This window comes from Sapajus apella, unplaced genomic scaffold, assembly GCF_009761245.1.
Source record: "Sapajus apella isolate SASKATOON/1434 unplaced genomic scaffold, GSC_monkey_1.0 scaffold95, whole genome shotgun sequence".
Taxonomy (NCBI): Eukaryota; Metazoa; Chordata; class Mammalia; order Primates; family Cebidae; genus Sapajus; species Sapajus apella.
Window position 1 is genome coordinate 1,884,887 of NW_022437035.1, and position 16,311 is coordinate 1,901,197.

The following is a 16,311-nucleotide window of genomic DNA, read 5'->3' on the forward strand; positions in this document are numbered from 1 at the left end:
ATTAGGCGCTGAAGGGACGGCCACTCCCTCCCCTGACCTGCTTCTGTTCGCTTGCTTTCCATTAAGTGACACTGGCTGGCAGCTCATTACCGCACATTGTGTTCAATTGCTTGGAGAAGTCCTTCCTCCCAGGGATCTCATTAAGTCCGTTTTGAAATGAGAACACTTGGTGGGGAGAGGGGAGGCAGTTACTATTATACTGTAAAGTAACTTGTTTAAGAATGGAGAGGCACTGGGATCTTCCCCGCCCCGACACACACACACACACACACACACACACACACACTCTCACACTCTCTCTCTCTCTCTCACAAACACCCTCACACACATAAACACACACAAACACTCACACACCCAGTCACACACTCACACATTCGCACCCTCACACACATACACACACTCTCACCCTCACACACATACACACACAAACACACTCACAAACACCCTCACACACATAAACACACTCACATACACACCCTTTCTCACACACACTCATTCACACCCTCACACACACACACACACACACACACTCTGTCTCTCACACATACACTCACACTTGCTGTCCCCACTCCTCCTGCTTCTGCTCCTGGCAGTGATGCTGGTTTGCTGGCCCCTCACCGGCCCCCTGCCTTGCCTCCCAGGACATTTCACTTCGGGTTAAAGAAGGGAGGGAGGAGAGAGAGATACATGGGGCCACCCTGAGGATTGCGCAGGTGTCCACATCCAAACGCAAAGGCCGCTCCCAGGTTAAAGCATCACTCTTGTGTTTGAAGAAAGCAAACCATCAACTCAGACCTTCTTGAGGGAGGAGTTGTTCTGTCTAAGCTCCAGACAGGACATTTTCTGTTGCCTCCTTGAGCCTGGGGAGGAATGGTGGTTGGGCAGGGCTGCCCAGTTTAAACGCACGCGTGGGTCATTTGCCTGGAGCTCGGAGCCCTCCAGAGGGACCGGCGTGTTGGGCTGCTGGCAGCACCTGGAGACCCCCAGGGTGGCTTTGGGGAGTGAATGAATGGGGGGTGGACACCTGAAGGGCCCTTACGGATCATCATGGCAGCCCCTCCTTGTTGGCTGTGAGGACACAGGCCCAGGAAGCACCTGGGTCTATTTAAGGCCCTTCAGCAGGTGGGAGGCAGCAGGCCCTGGGGTGGGAAGTACAAGGTGAGAATGAGAACACCCCTCGAGGGAACCTGAGGAAGGAGCAGAATGGGACCAGCTAGTTGATTCTGGTGAGGGCTGATGCAGCATAACCCCCATCCTTCCTCTAGGGACCGTGCCAGGCCTCCTTTTCTTTCTGAAAGGTTTTAGGAGGCTGGGAGAAAGCTCCAGGCAGTATTGTTAGAAAATACTTGGGGAAGGTGATTGTGAAAATGAACACTTAGGAAGATGTGTCACCATCACAGCCTGAGCCCGGCTCCGGGAGGCACACGTCCCACAGTCTCAGGACTTTGACTTTGTGTTTTCGAGAGCACAGCCTGTGTCCCGGGTGAATCTCAGAGCTCCAGGAAGCCAACCCTTCCTTCCTCTCTCCCTCCGCCCGCCCTCTGATTCTCGCTGATCCCCAGCTCCGTTCATGGTTCTCTGCTACGTCCGCTTGTTCGTTCCTCAGCTCTTTATTGAGCGTTTTAAGGGGCGGGGATACTGTAGTTAACAAGACAGATGTGAGTGCACTGAGTCTTATGGGGGCTTTCTTGAGACGTGGGGAAGGCTCCCTCCAGAGTGTATGGGCAAAAGTTCATCAGCCTGCAGACCAGACAAGCCCAGGTCCAGGCCTCATGCAGTTACTTCCTAGCTGAGTGACCTTGAACACAACACTGAGTAGCTCTGAACCTCAGTTTCCCCCTCTGTAAAATGGCAGAGATACCATTCAGTCACTCTGTGATTCTAGAGATTTTATGGTAGCTGTGGTTCTTAGGAAAGGCCGGGTGCCATGAGGTCCAGTCTTTGCACAGAATCACATTCCAGCATCCAGGAGCCAAAAAAAAAAAAAAAAAACCAATAAAAATGGCAAATGCTAATGTTGATTTGCATCTCTAAAAGAACATCAAGAAACATGTAAATGATAAGCTACAGGAATACCGATGACTGGTAAATCCCCCAGACTCGTCTCCATGTGCCCAGTCTTGTGGAACCTCGTTTTTCTCCTTTTCCTGGTTCTGTCTGTTTCCTGATCCTTTCTGACTTAGCACGACCTCACCGTTCTAGTTAGCCTTGGGCATTTTCCTCCCTTGTGTCTGGTCCCGTTCTTCTCTAGCCAACACAGAACATTTCTTTGAAGGTGCAGCACCCAATGGAGGAAGCCTGGGTTTTCTGCTGGGCCTGCCCACAGTCGCACTGTCCCTGGGATCAGACGGAAAGGCAGGATTTGGAGCTGCGGAGCCAGACGTGTTCCCTGCCTGCCGCAGATGGCCGTTGGGGAGCTGAGCTGGGAGTTCTTCCTGTCCTCTCTGTGATGGGGGGGGAGAATAAGCCTCGAGCTCCCGGGGAATTCTGTTGTGTGTCCCCGGCCTTGTCAGATGAGAGACCATCTGCAGCGTACATGGCGAACCTGACACACCAACTCCAGCATCTGAGAACTCCAGAAAGGGCTTGTGCACAGCCCGCACGGGGCCTTGAGACTCCTCCGCCCCACTGGGGCTGGGGTGGCAGTCACAGCCGCTTGTCCATGGGCCGTCTCCAAGGGCTGCCTCTCTGTGCCCGTCCACCAAATAAAGACATCCAGGAGCCTGGTCTCACTTGTCCTCGGCTACGTTAGAGTAGACAGAGGTGGTCTTAGCGGTCACCCAAGACACACAAGGCCTTGTGGGGCCCCCGGCTTCTCAGGCTTCCGTCCTTTCTCCCTGCTGCCTCTCTGCTAGTCTTTGGGTGTTTCCCATTTGTCTAAGACATTCCCATCCTGTGCGCTTTACCCTCAAAGTTCTGCCTATTACAAGATCCAACACCATTACTATTTTTTAACCGTTCTGAAAAACCGTAATTGACATACAATAAACTACATATTTCAAGTGTATAATCTGATGAGTTTTGACGTACGTGTATTCCCGAGGAATCATAACGCCAGTGAAAATAATGAACACATTCCTCACTCCCTGAGGCCTGCTCCTGTCTCTTTGGAATCCGTCCCTCTTTCCAGCCCTGTCCTGAAGAAGCCACCACTTGCTTTCTGACATCGTAGATTGGTTTGTGTGTTGTAGACTCGCACGTGAATGGGGTCATGCACTCCACGCTGTTCTTCATCGGTGTCTCTCACTCAGCATAATTATTTTGAGACTCATCCACGTTGAGGTGCATATCAATAACTCGTTCCCTTTATCGGCGCGCTTTTCCATGGCGTGGATGTGCCAGTGTGTTCATCCATTCACTTGCTGACCGACATTTGAGTTGATTCCAGTTGAGAGCTATGATGAGTGAATCTGCTGTGAACATCCCTGTCCCAGTCTTTGTGTGGGCAAATGCTTTCGTTTCTCTTGGGTAAACACCTGTGAGTGAAATGGTCAGATCCTACGGTAGGTGTACGTTAAACTTGTTAAGAAACTGCCAAACTCTTTCAAAGCGTTTGCAGCGTGTTGCACCCCCAACCTCAGGGTGCGAGCGGCGTGGTTGCTTCATATTCTCACCGTCGTCATTTGGTGCGATGCTGTCGTTCCATCAGCGGAGACGCTGAAGGTAACAAAGACCCCATAAAAATGGGTCTGACAATAAGTTCACCAGTTGGAAAGGGAGCGTTAGTGTGGGGTTCAGCAAACTACGGCCTGTGAATCGAGAATGAATTTTGTGTTTTTAAAAGGTTGCAAAAGAAACCAAAAACTGGCCGGGCGCGGTGGCTGAAGCCTGTAATCCCAGCACTGTGGGAGGCCGAGGCGGGTGGATCACGAGGTCAAGGGATCGAGACCATCCTGGTCAACATGGTGAAACCCCGTCTCTACTAAAAATACAAAAAATTAGCTGGGCATGGTGGCACGTGCCTGTAATCCCAGCTACTCAGGAGGCTGAGGCAGGAGAATTGCCTGAACCCGGGAGGCGGAGGTTGCGGTGAGCCAAGATTGCGCCATTGCACTCCAGCCTGGGTAACAAGAGCGAAACTCCGTCTCAAAAAAAAAAAAAAAGAAACCAAAAACCACCCAAAACACTAAGAAGGTATGACAGAGACTGCACGGGACTTGCAAAGCCTGAAATATTTACTATGTGGCCCTTTACAGGAAGTTTTCCAAGTCCTGGATGCGCAGATCCACCCACACTCTTCCCATCCTCCTTTGCTCTTCTCTGCATCTTATTCCCTCATGGTCCCCAAATGGCTGCCACAGTTCCACCCATCCTTGGGAGCCTGGACGACATCCCACCAGGGAAGAGGTGCGTCACTGGAAGACTTCTCCCCATAGTCCACCCGGCAGACTTTCCCCCAGGTCCCATTGACCAGGATTTGGTAGGCAGAGGGTTGTGGAAATTGACACTTAGAAAGTAGCAAAAGGAACACTGTGATGTAAGAAGCCCAGGAGCTGAGGAGCAGAGAAGGTGCTTTACTTGGAGGGCAAAGCAGCAGAGAAGGCTTCCTGGAGGTGGGACATGAGCACAAAGCAGAAATTGGCTAGAGAAAGGGGCGGGGAAGAGAAGGCATTGCATTGCAAATAGAAGAGTAGTTCTTCCATCCCTCCCCTTCCCTCCCTGCATCTCTCTCCCCTTTCCTTCCCTAGATGAGAAGCATTGGCCGGGCGTAGTGGCTCACACCTGTAATCCCAGCACTTTGGGAGACCGGGGCGGGCGGATCACAAGGTCAGGAGTTGAAGATCAGCCTGGCCAACATGGTGAAACCCCATCTCTACTAAAGATACAAAAAATTAGCTGGATGTGGTGGCAGGTGCCTGTAATCCCAGCTACTTGTGAGGGTGAGGCAGGAGAATCGCTTGAACCTGGGAGGCAGAGGTTGCAGTGAGCCAAGATTGTGCCATTGCACTCCAGCCTGGGAAACAGAGTGCGACTCCATTTCAAAAGAAAAGAAAAGAAAAAACAAGAAGCATCAAGGCTGCGTAGGATCTGCAGGCAGCTCTGGGTTACTGAGGGAGGTAGCCTTTGCAGCAGGAGGTGACTGGGGGGGGGGCTGGGGGGTTTGCTTTGATTGCCCTGATGCCGGGGGTTCTGGAAGAGATGAAATCCAGGCTATCCCAAGGTCTAGGACTCTGAGGCTGTGGAATGTGCATTGTACCCCAAAGACAGGCTGCCACGGGGACCTGTGGCAGCCTGTCTTTGGGGTACAATGCACATTCCACACCCCTTTGTCAAGATGCCAAGGCTGCCTGGCTGCCCCATTTTCTGCCCTCCCCGCCCACCCCAGCGTGGCTCCTGGAACGGCGTGGGCGGCGCAAAGGAGAGGCTCTCTGCGTTCAGAGAAGCAAGGCATGTGAGAACAGACCTCCAGCCGGGTCAGGAGAAAGCACTCCTGGGTGGAGACTGCTCCACAGCCAGACCATTCCTCACAGCAGCTGTGAGATGAGAGAGGGGCGGCCGCCCAGATGAGTGATAGAAATAATGGGGGTGGGGCGTGGTGCCACTGTTCCCTTGCCCAGGGAGCCAAAGCTGCTAAGGGGGTGGTTCAGAGTGCAGGCCTCCAAGTCAGACTTTGCCACTAAGCTGCTACACAGCAGCCGTCGCTCTCCGCCTCAGTTTCCTCCTCTGTACAATGGGGATACTTGTTTTGTTCCCATGAGTTGGTCAGAGCATATAATGCTACCACCACCTGGTATAGAAGGCTACTGTTTTTCTTCCTTTTTAAAGGCAAAGAAGGTGAAGCTCAGGTAAGGTACGCTACTTGCCCAGGGTCACACAGCAAGGAGCTGGAGGGCCAGGCAGTCAGACTTTGGAGCCCTGCCCTAAACTGTGCTTGCGAGGATGACATGAGATGATGTGGGGCCTGGCACACATAATATGTCCTGTCAGCTCTTAGGAAATATGTACCCTATTAGAGCAGCCTTTGGACGAGTGTGGATTTAGCTTGGGGAAGGGAGCATTTCTCTTTTTAAGTTTGTTTTTCAAAATGTGACTATTTAAGCCACACTCATTCCAATGGTGGATTCCAGTGGGGCACTCCCCATTGGAATATCTGTACCTGTTGCTAGGGGTCTGCTGTGTGCTCTTGGCTTGCACCAATACTTGGGAGGTAGGTATCATGATTTCCATCTGCAAAAGGAGGCAGCTAAGGCAGGAGACGGCTGTGGAAGGGCCCCGGGCCACACAGTATTTGTAACTCTGTCTGGTGGCCTTGCAGAGGAAGGCCAGGGGTTTCGAGCTGGTCTCTCCTGTGGTCTTCCTGGATAGCCCCCTTGGGGAATCAAGGCCCAGAGAGGAGGGGAGCACTGTCTGGGACCCCACAGTGGTGTGGGCAGAGCCTGGCTCCTCTTCTCCATTCAGCCTGGGCAGGAGGGCATACAAGGTGCCCTCCACGGCCACCCAGACCTGCTGGTCATGGAGCTGTCAATGTTGTTGAAGTTTCATCAGAACGGAGTATGGGAGGGGGTCCCCAAAGCCATGCTGGCAAACCTTGTGTTTTTCACCATCAGGCTTCAGTCGGGGTTCACGGCCAATCTAAGTGCAAGTAGGAGAAAGCAAAATGGAGCGGAGGGAAGGAGGAACACAGGGTAAGGTCTTCCCTCTCGTGACCACATCTTCTGCACCCTATAATCCAGCTGACACAAACGGGGGTGTTCCCAGGGGCAGGGTGGCGCGGTGGTTAAGGCCACAGGTTTTGAGTTCCACCCAGCCATAGGTGGTGTCACACAGCTCTACACATAGCAGATGCATGACTTGGACTAGTGACGTCATTGTTCATAGCCTCTGTTGTCCCATCTGTACAATGGAGATTACACCCTTCCTGGATTATACCTGTCAAGAAGGCAGTAGGGCGCATAGCAGGCCATTGGTGAGTGAGAGCTCCCGTGAGGTGTGACTGTGCTCACTCACCCCAAACGCCAAGTCAAACAGTTGCACAGGCTAGGGATTGGGTCTCTGCCTTCTCTGCTGCAGTGCCTGGTTCAAGAAGTAGGCACTCAAGAAAGAGCTGGTTGAAGTCAGAAGGACGGGAGGGAGGGAGGAAGGAAAGAAAGATAGAAAGGCCTTCTCCTTTCAGTCCTTTAGGATGCTCATGGAGACCTTTACAATCTTGGAGCGTTGCGTAGGGGGCAGTTCAGCCAAGGAGAGCAAACTCACTGGTCAGAAATACATTTCACAGAGGAGGTCACGTGTCCCTCATCCCGGTTCTCATTTGTTGTTTCCCAAGAACATCTTGCTTTGTTTTGCTAGCTGAGCCAAAAATGTGGAACTTCAGCTGCTCTGGTGGAAAGAAACGCGTTGTCTAGCCCCAGGCGGGGTGGTGAAAGACACGAGCAGAGCGCCCCTACTCCTGCCCAGGGACTGGTTACCCCAGAACCGCTGGGTGGTCCAGTGAGTTAAGTCAGGCAGGGGAGTTAGGTGGGGGGCCCTCTGCCTGCCTGTTCCCATTTTGGAGAAGGCCAGGGTGTGCAGCCTTGGGAGATGCCTGGCTCTTGGAAGACAGGCTGTAATTACAGACTGGCTTCTCCATGCCAGGCGGGGCCACATGGCAGACTGTCCACAGCGTGGAAAACGCTGCTTTCTACTTGAGCTGAGGGTGGGTCCTCATAAAGGAAAGTGGTGAGTTTCTGTCTGTTTCTAGAAAAATTTCCTTGCCAGATGATTAGTTTTTTGCTCGTCACAAGGTTAATTAAAGACATCTTAGGTCACTGAAATGACTATTTGAAGAAGAATGTGATAAATTAACACAAGGAAATCTTCTTGGGCTTAGTTTATAAATAATCTGGGATTGACTTGTAAAAAGCAAGTCATTTCTATTTTTTTGTCTTTTATCTGAATTCTTTTCCCTGTTGCCTTGGAAACAAGTCTCCCGAGAGGGATGTTGGGAGTTCTGTGACTTGGGTTCAAGCCTCAGTGATTCCTCCATTTCGCACGGTGGGTGTGATAAGATCCTCTTGAGGATGTTGGGTATCAAGGGTGGACAGGACACGTCCCTGTCGCCCACGGGTTCAGGACCCAGAGGGAAAGACTGTTGGGTAAACCAGATAACAGCCAGGTACACTGTGTGATTCGGTGGGGTTTACATAGGCAAGGTGGGAGCCCAGAGGTACCCCCTGCCCCCATGGACATAAGGAAACAGGGGAGTATGAAGCTGAGCTGTGGTGGACTGGATGCTGGCCAAGTGAGGAAGGGGTGGAAGGGTGTCTTAGCCAGAGGGAACAGCATGTGGAAAGGCTGAATGAGAGATGGTGTGCACATTCCCGGATGAACATCTGTCCAGTTTGCCCAGGGTAGAAAGGACTGGGGAAACAGGTAATACGTGAGGCTGCAGACGCTGTCAAAGTTCAGATCAGGCACAATTCCTAGGAGATATCCGTGAGGGCGCCCACTGCCGACGGACTGTGAGGCCTTAGGGCAGCCCTTGATTTGGGCTTCTTTTTTTTTTTTTTTTTTTATTATTTTTATTTTTTATTTTTTTTTTTTGGAGACGGAGTTTCGCTCTTGTTGCCCAGGCTGGAGTGCAATGGCGCCATCTCGGCTCACCGCAACCTCCGCCTCCTGGGTTCAGGTGATTCTCCTGCCTCAGCCTCCTGAGTAGCTGGGACTACAGGCACACGCCACCATGCCCAGCTAATTTTTTTGTAGTTTTAGTAGAAACGGGGTTTCACCATGTTGACCAGGATGGTCTCGATCTCTCGACCTCGTGATCCACCCGCCTCGGCCTCCCAAAGTGCTGGGATTACAGGCTTGAGCCACCGCGCCCGGCCATTTGGGCTTCTTTATTAAGTGGGAGGGTTGGCCTAGGTTGGACCCTGCTGATGTCCTGGCTCTGACTGTCTAGGGTTCTGTGCTTCATTTCAACAGTGAGATCATAGGAATTATAACGGAAAAACCATCATCCCTTGTCGTCACCATTTATTGAATGTTTTTCTTGTTGTTTCAAGATAGAGTCTTGCTCTGTCGCCTAGGCTGGAGTGCAGTGGTGCAATCTCCGTTCACTGCAGCCTTCACCTAGAGGTTCAAGCAATGCTCCTGCCTCAGCCTCCCTAGTAGCTGAGATTACAGGCACACACCACCATTCAAGGTAATTTTTGTATTATTTATTTATTTATTTTTGAGATGGAGTCTTGCTCTGTCACCCAGGCTGGAGTACAGTGGCATGATCTCGGCTCACTGCAATCTCCACCTCCGGGTTCAAGCAATTCCCTGCCCCAGCCTCCCAAGTAGCTGGGATTACAGGCACCCACCACCATGCCCAGCTAATTTTTATATTTTTAGTAGAGATGGGGTTTCGCCATCTTGGCCAGGCTGGTGTTGAACTCCTGACCTCGTGATCCACCCACCTCGGCCTCCCAGAGTCCTGGGATTACAGGCGTGAGCCACCGTGCCTGGCCTAATTTTTGTATTTTTAGTAGATATGGGTTTTGCCATGTTGGTCAGGCTGGTATTGAACTCCTGGCCTCAAGTGATCCACCCGCCCGAGTCTACCAAAGTGCCGGGATGACTGGTGTGACCACCACGCCCGGCCTTATTGAGTGTTAACTATGTACCAGGGGCACAAATTATCTCAGTTTTTATTTTGTTGTTGTTGTTGTTGTTACAACCTTTTGAAGGGGGTGGGCTTCATACAAGGCGAGAAAACCATGCCTCAGGCGATGCAGGCCTTAGGCGGAAGCCCCGCGCCATCAGCTACATTCTGCCTGACGGTGTTGCTCCATCTGAAAGGGAGCAAAAAAAAAAAGGAGGTTGAAGCTGAGTTCGCGAGCCAGCCTTCCCAGTCATAGTCCTGGGAATTCGTCTCCAGGCCAGTCGACGAGCAAGGAAAACTAATGCAACTGGGCAAGACTTCAGAAGGCTTTTCCTGAGCCTCACGAGAGGGCTGGGAGACAAGAGAAGTGTAGAGGATGAGGGGGTGAAAGGCTTTGGGATCAGACAAGCCTGGGTCCCAGTCCCAGAGCCCTCTTGCCAGCTCAGTGACCGTGGACAAGTCCCTTTGGCTCTTCATACCGCACTGTCCTCTGTAAAATGAGGATCATCACTCACAGGACTCAACGCTTGACGGACGCATTGAGGGTTAAGTGAGGTAAGATGTGCGAGAACCACTTCCTGGTACACAGTAAATCCTCATGAGTGGTTGTTATTATTTCCACTGTACCCCTTCTTTTCTGTTTGTTTTGTTTTGTGATGGAGTCTTACTCTGTCTCGCAGGCTGGAGTGCAGTGATGCGATCTCGGCTCACTGCCCACCTTCCGGGTTCAAGCGATCCTCCTGTCTCAGCCTTCTGAGTAGCTGGGATTATAGGCACCCACCACCAAGCCTGGCTAATTTTTGTATTTTTAGTACAGATGGGGTTTTCCCATGTTGGCTAGGATGGTCTTGAACTCCTGACCTCAGGTGATCCATCCGCCTCAGCCTCCCAAAGTGCTGGGATTACAGGTATGTAATGCGCCCAGCCCCAGCCTTCTTTATTAACATAATATTAGTGTACCTCTTGGTCTAGGATGCACAGTCCTGGAATGTCTGATCTTTTAGGAAGCAGGATGTGAAGAGGGTAGTATAAATGAGCCTTCTGCAGGAGATTTGGGGAAAGCTGAAGGTTACCTTGGAGGTGGGAGAGGAGGGGAAGGCAGCCATAGGCAGGGATCCCACATGTCCAAAACTCCAAGGGCAAGACTGAATGTGCCCATACTTCCTGGCCTTTCCATGTGCTGCTCTCTCTTTCAGCCCTCTTGGAATACTCCTGTTCATCCTTCAAAACCCCACCCTGATAACCCTCTTTTCATTGTAAGTCCTTAATAAGTGATCATTTTCCCTGTGACCTTCTTTCCTCAACCTTTGAATTTCTTGGTTGTGGCTCACCCCCTCCCCATTACGTTTCTATAGCATGTTATTCACTTGTTCATCAGAGCCCTTGGCAATTGTTCTTTTTTTCCCTCCTATTTCTCTCTTCCACCAGACCAGAGATTCTTGAAATTATACATGTTTGTGTTAGATTTTGGGACGAAAATGGGATAGCCTCAGATTTGAGATGGCCTTTGGGGACACCTTCCAACCTTAAATGGCTAAGAATCAGATAGATACACTGAGCTCTTCAGAGGCTATAGGTCCCCTCAGGCCCAACACTGTCTTACAGAAAGTAACTGTCCAGGGAATGTTTGTTGAGTGAATGAATGATTGACATACTCTGATTTCTTCTCTTCTTTTTTTTTTTTTTTTTTTGGTGTGTGACTGAGTCTTGCTCTGTTGCCCAGGCTAGAATGCAATGGCCTGTTCTCAGCTCATTGCAAGCTCCACCTCCTGGATTCAAGCAATTCTCCTGCCTCAGCCTCCTAAGTAGCTGGGATTACAGGCGCCCACCATCACACCCAGCTCATTTTTGTATTTTTAGTAGACGGGGTTTCACCATGCTAGCCAGGCTGGTCTCAAACTGCTGATCTCAGGCAATCCACCTGCCTCAGCCTCCCAAAGTTCTGGGATGCCGGGCGTGAGCCACCGCGCTTGGCCCATTTTCTGATTTGTGAAACCACACATGCTTATCTGGAAATGGCGATCTCTGTGTCTCACCTCACATTGTAGATGAAATTCCCATTTGCTTCCTGGATCTCGGCAGCGTCTCCAGCATTTTTTGGATTAATTATATAAGAAAGAGATGGTTTTCTTTCTTTTTTGATGCCCAGAAACATCCCAAGAGTTTCCTGAAGAGAACAGAAGACTTTGCAGAAAAAGTCCTCTTGCGGGGGGTGGGGGGGTGGGGGGGGGATGCTTGTGCTGCCCCAGTTTTCAGGAAGCGAAGCTTTTTATAGTCACACTTGCAGACCGCTCTGTACCTAAAGGAAGCCAGGAGGGAACAAGCAGACATCTGGCTTCGTAGCTCACTTCTGTGCCCCTCTCCCGCTTCTGGAAGGAGGCAGAACTGGGTGATCCCACCTGCCATTTGGTCCCTGCTTTTCTAGGTGCTCATCTGCCATCCAGACTGATTTGGTGAGGGCCAGGATATAGAGCTTGTCACAGGTGTGAGGCTGGGCATGCCAAATTCGACTGCTTAACAGCCGTGTGACCTTGGGTTGGTCATTTCACTTCTCTCTGCCACAGTTTTTCCATCTGTAAAATGGGAGTGATAATCATATTAATGGTATCAGCCTCCGTTCCTTGTTGGGAGGGGCTGATGGTGTGATACAGCAATGTAATGCAGTGCAATGCCGGCACATACTAAGCGCTCAGTTAGCGGTGGTGATGGTGGTGATGGTGGTGGTGGTCTTTGGTTAGGTTCCTTAGAAGCAGGAGCTGATGAGGATTCTGGTGCAGCGATTGATTGAGGGAAAGCTCTCAAGTGAAACCCGTAAGGATAAAAGGGCAACAGACCGGGGCAGGGGACAAAGCTAAGTCCAGACATGGTTTCAGCTGAGCCCCAGCCTCAGCCCAGTGCCATGGGTGTGAATTGCGTCACCGAGTTGGTGGCGCCTTGAGGCAGGGAGACCTGGGGGTTGTGTTCCGTATTGGTCAGTCATTGGCCGTGGGCATCTGGGCATAGCCTTCAGTAAGGGCAGTTCTCCAGAGGAGGGTGGAGCTCAGAGCCTTTTGTAACCAGCATTTACAACAGCTGAATGGTGTGTGCACCTTCTAGAAAAGGGGATCTTAGTCAGGGGAGGTACCAGCTGCACTGACGAAAATAATGGCATTTGATGACTTCGTCTCTGAACACCAGAGAAGTCAAGTAATTTGCTCACTACCACACAGCTAATATGAGCTATAGCTGGATCTCCAAACCCTTAATCATGATACTATACTTACTTAGCAAAGATGAGGTGGGTCTAGAATAAGGCAAGTGAGATGCTTACGTAGGGCATAAAATTGGGGGACATGAAGAAAAGTCAGTGATCACTATACATAATATTTTAACTGTGTCTTTTAAAAATTAAAATTAATGCAAAAATTTATGATGAGAAAAGAATCAGAACTGTAAATAAAAACAGGATCAGTATTATTTATCTTTTTCCTTTTGCCTCTGGCGCCAGCGTGGCTTACACAGCACTGAGCAAGTCCCTTTTTGAACAATTAGGTTCTTACACTTTTTCGTCGTTATCGATGTGACTGCGGTGAGCATTCTTGTAGCAAAATGTTTGTATATTATTATTGTTATTTCCAAAGGAATTCCTGTGTGTGGAATTGGATCACCAGCTATTGGGTCAAAAGTTAGACACGGCCCACCGCCAACCTTTTATTATGAAAATGTTCAAACATATAGAAAAATTATGTAGGAACACACCCATCAGCTAGATTCTGTAACATTTTGCTATGGATGCTTTATAAAGATGCAGCCATCCATCCATGGCACATTTTTTTTTTTTTTTTTGGGAGACAGGGCCTCACTCGTTTCCCAGGCTAGAGTGCAGTGGTGTGATCACAGCTCACTGCAGCCTCAACTTCCCGGGCTCAAGCAATCCTTATGCCTTAGCCTCTGGAGTAGCTGGGACTACAGAGTTCAAATAATCCTCTCACCATGGGCTCCCAAAGAGCTGGGATTACAGGCATGAGCCACGTTACCCAGCACTCCATTTTTGTGTGTGTGTGCATTTTAAAATAAATTATTGATTGGCCTGGAGTGGTGGCTCATGCCTGTAATCCCAGCACTTTGGGAGGCTGAGGCGGGCAGACCATGAGGTCAGGAGTTTGAGACCAGCCTGACCAACATGGTGAAACCCTGTCTCTGCTAAAAATACAAAAATTAGCCAGGCATGGTGGTGCGCACCTATAATCCCAGCTACTCAGGAGGCTGAGGGAGGAGAATCGCCCGAACCCGGGAGGCGGAGATTGCAATAAGCCACGATCATGCCACTACACTCTAGCCTGGGCGACAGAGCAAGACTCCATCTCAAAAAAAAAAAAAAAAATTACAGACATCAGTACACTTCAGCTGTACCTTTCAATATGCATGTCATTAACTGGCGAGCCATTATGTTTTAAGACTTTTGATCTAGGTGTTAAATTCCTCCAGGAAGTATATACCGGTTTGCATTTCCAGCTGCTGTGGGTATGTGTGTCTGTTCTGCCACAACCTTGACAACACTGGGTATGATCATTTTAAAGGTGTTTTACTTTCTACTTTGATTTAACATTTTTCCTTGTGAGGACCGCAGTGGATTTTCCACCTCTGTGTCCAGATGGCCAGTTAAAAAGCTGCGTACCATTCCAGCCATCTAAGTATTTCTGGCGTGACTTTCCTGGGGCCAGCGGGGAGGACTCGGCTCTTTCTCAGGTCTGTTCCTGTTTCCACCCTGGATGTCCCTGGCCTGTGTGGTGAGGGAGCAGGGCCATGAAGAGGCCTTCCCGGTGCTCACGATGGGCACTCTGTGTGGGGAAAATGGGCAAACTTTGGAGGCCCGCTTTGGGTGCCAGAAGTCCTGGGACATAGGAGGCTGCATGTGGTGGAGGGTCGAGCCAGGCACCTGTGGAAGTGGAATCTGGCCCTGTGTGTTTCCTAACCTGCATGGTGGGGTAATGCCTCTGGATATATCAGCGTAAGGTATGTAGGCTGCTCCCAGAGCCCCTTGCCCCTCTTGGAAGCTGCCCCGTCCCCCCATCTTCCCCCTCAGCCTTCAGTGTTCTCATGGACCAGGTACCTACTTGCCTCTGGGCATTTGCATCTCTGTGATTTCTGTGGGCCAGGAATTTGGGAACAGTGTGGCTGAGTGACCCTGACTTGGAGTTTCTTATGCGGTTGTGCTCAGTATATTGGCCAGCTAAGGGTTTGACTAGAGATGGGACATCGGCTTCCATACTGGCTCACTCACACGGCTGGCAAGCGGTGCTAGCTGCTGGCTGGAGGCCTCAGATTCTCTCCATGTGGGTTTCTGTGTGTGACTGCTTGAGCATCCTCACAACATGGCGGCTGGTTTTCCCCAGCATGACCTCAGAGAACTAGGTGGAAATCATGGTGCCTTTTATGACCAAGCTTTAGAAGTTGTACACTATCACTTTTTCTTTTTTCTTTCCTTTTTTTTTTTGTTTTTTGTTTTTGGAGACAGAATCTCACTCTGTTGCCCATGCTGGAGTGCAGTGGTACGATCTCCGCTCACTGCAACCTCTGCCACCCAGGTTCAAGTGATTCTCCTGCCTCAGCCTCCTGAGTAGCTGGGATTACAGGCACCTGCCACCGTGACTGGCTAATTTTTGTAGTTTTAGTAGGAATGGGGTTTCACCATCTTGGCCAGGCTGGTCTTGAACTCCAGACCTTGTGATCCACCCGCCTTGGCCTCCCCAAAGTGCTGGGATTAGAAGTGTGGGCCACCATGCCCAGCCCATCACTTCTTCTACTCTGCTAAGCACATGAACCAACCTTCATTCATTGTGGGAGGGGACCATAACAGGGTATGAGTAAAAGGGGGCAAGGATTATTGAGAGTCATCTAGGAGGATGCCTGTCAGGCATGACCTTGGTATATGATTTCACCTCTATGGACCTCAGTCTCCTCTTTTGTCAAATGGGTTCATGCAAAAAAATTAATGAGTTGATTACTGTGAATGCTTAGAAAAGTGTTAGACACTTAGTTACCTCTCAATAAATATTAGCCACCACTGTCATCCCCTGGTGGGCTATGAGGCGTCTGTTCTTAATCTCTATGCAGTGCCTGGCTCAAAGTAGGCACCCTCTGAACCTTTATTAAATGAATGAGTGAAAGAATGAATGAGGCTGGATGCGGTGGCTCATGCTTATAATCCCAGCACTTTGGGAGGCCGAGGCAGGAGGATTGCTTGAGTCTAGGGGTTTGAGACCAGCCTGCACAACACGGTGAAACCCCATCTCTACGAAAATAACACACAAAAAAATTAGCTGAGTGTGGTGGCACATATCTGTAGTCCCAGCTACTCGGGAGGCTGAGGTGGGAGGATCGCTTGAGCCCGGGAGGTCAAGGGTGCAGTGAGCTGTGATCACACCACTGCACTCCAGTCTGGGCAACAGAGTGAGATCCTGAATCCAAAAAGAAAAAAAGGAAGAGAGAGAGAGAGAATGAATAGCTGTAAAGAGTAGGAATACGTAGACAAGAAAGAGATCTGTCGGCCACATTGCCAGAGAGTTCTTTGTGATAAACTTTCTCAAGTGAGGCTCTGTGACCAGTGTCTAGAAAACAAATATTTGTTCAAAACTGAAGTCAGGTGATGGTGGAAAGGACATGGGATGCATTCGGAGTGACCTGGGTTTCAATCGTGGACTTGGTGTCTGAACAATAAATATTTACAGAGCCTTAACTCTGGGCCAGGTACCATATCAGACCTG

At 50.2% G+C, this 16,311-nt stretch overlaps 1 protein-coding gene and 1 long non-coding RNA gene across 4 annotated transcripts in view; one reads left to right on the top strand and one right to left on the bottom strand.

The window, feature by feature from the left end:
* KIAA1671 (KIAA1671 ortholog) overlaps positions 1–16,311 on the top strand; it is a 252,820-nt gene that overhangs the window by 152,774 nt on the left and 83,735 nt on the right. The window lies entirely within an intron of this gene.
* The window catches only part of LOC116535564, a 6,729-nt gene continuing 1,881 nt past the window's right edge, over positions 11,464–16,311 (bottom strand). Inside the window, exons 2-3 of the long non-coding RNA XR_004262254.1 lie at positions 11,965–12,138; positions 11,464–11,732 (exon numbers count right to left, since the gene is read on the bottom strand). This is a non-coding gene — a long non-coding RNA (uncharacterized LOC116535564). The remainder of the gene's footprint in view (positions 11,733–11,964; positions 12,139–16,311) is intronic.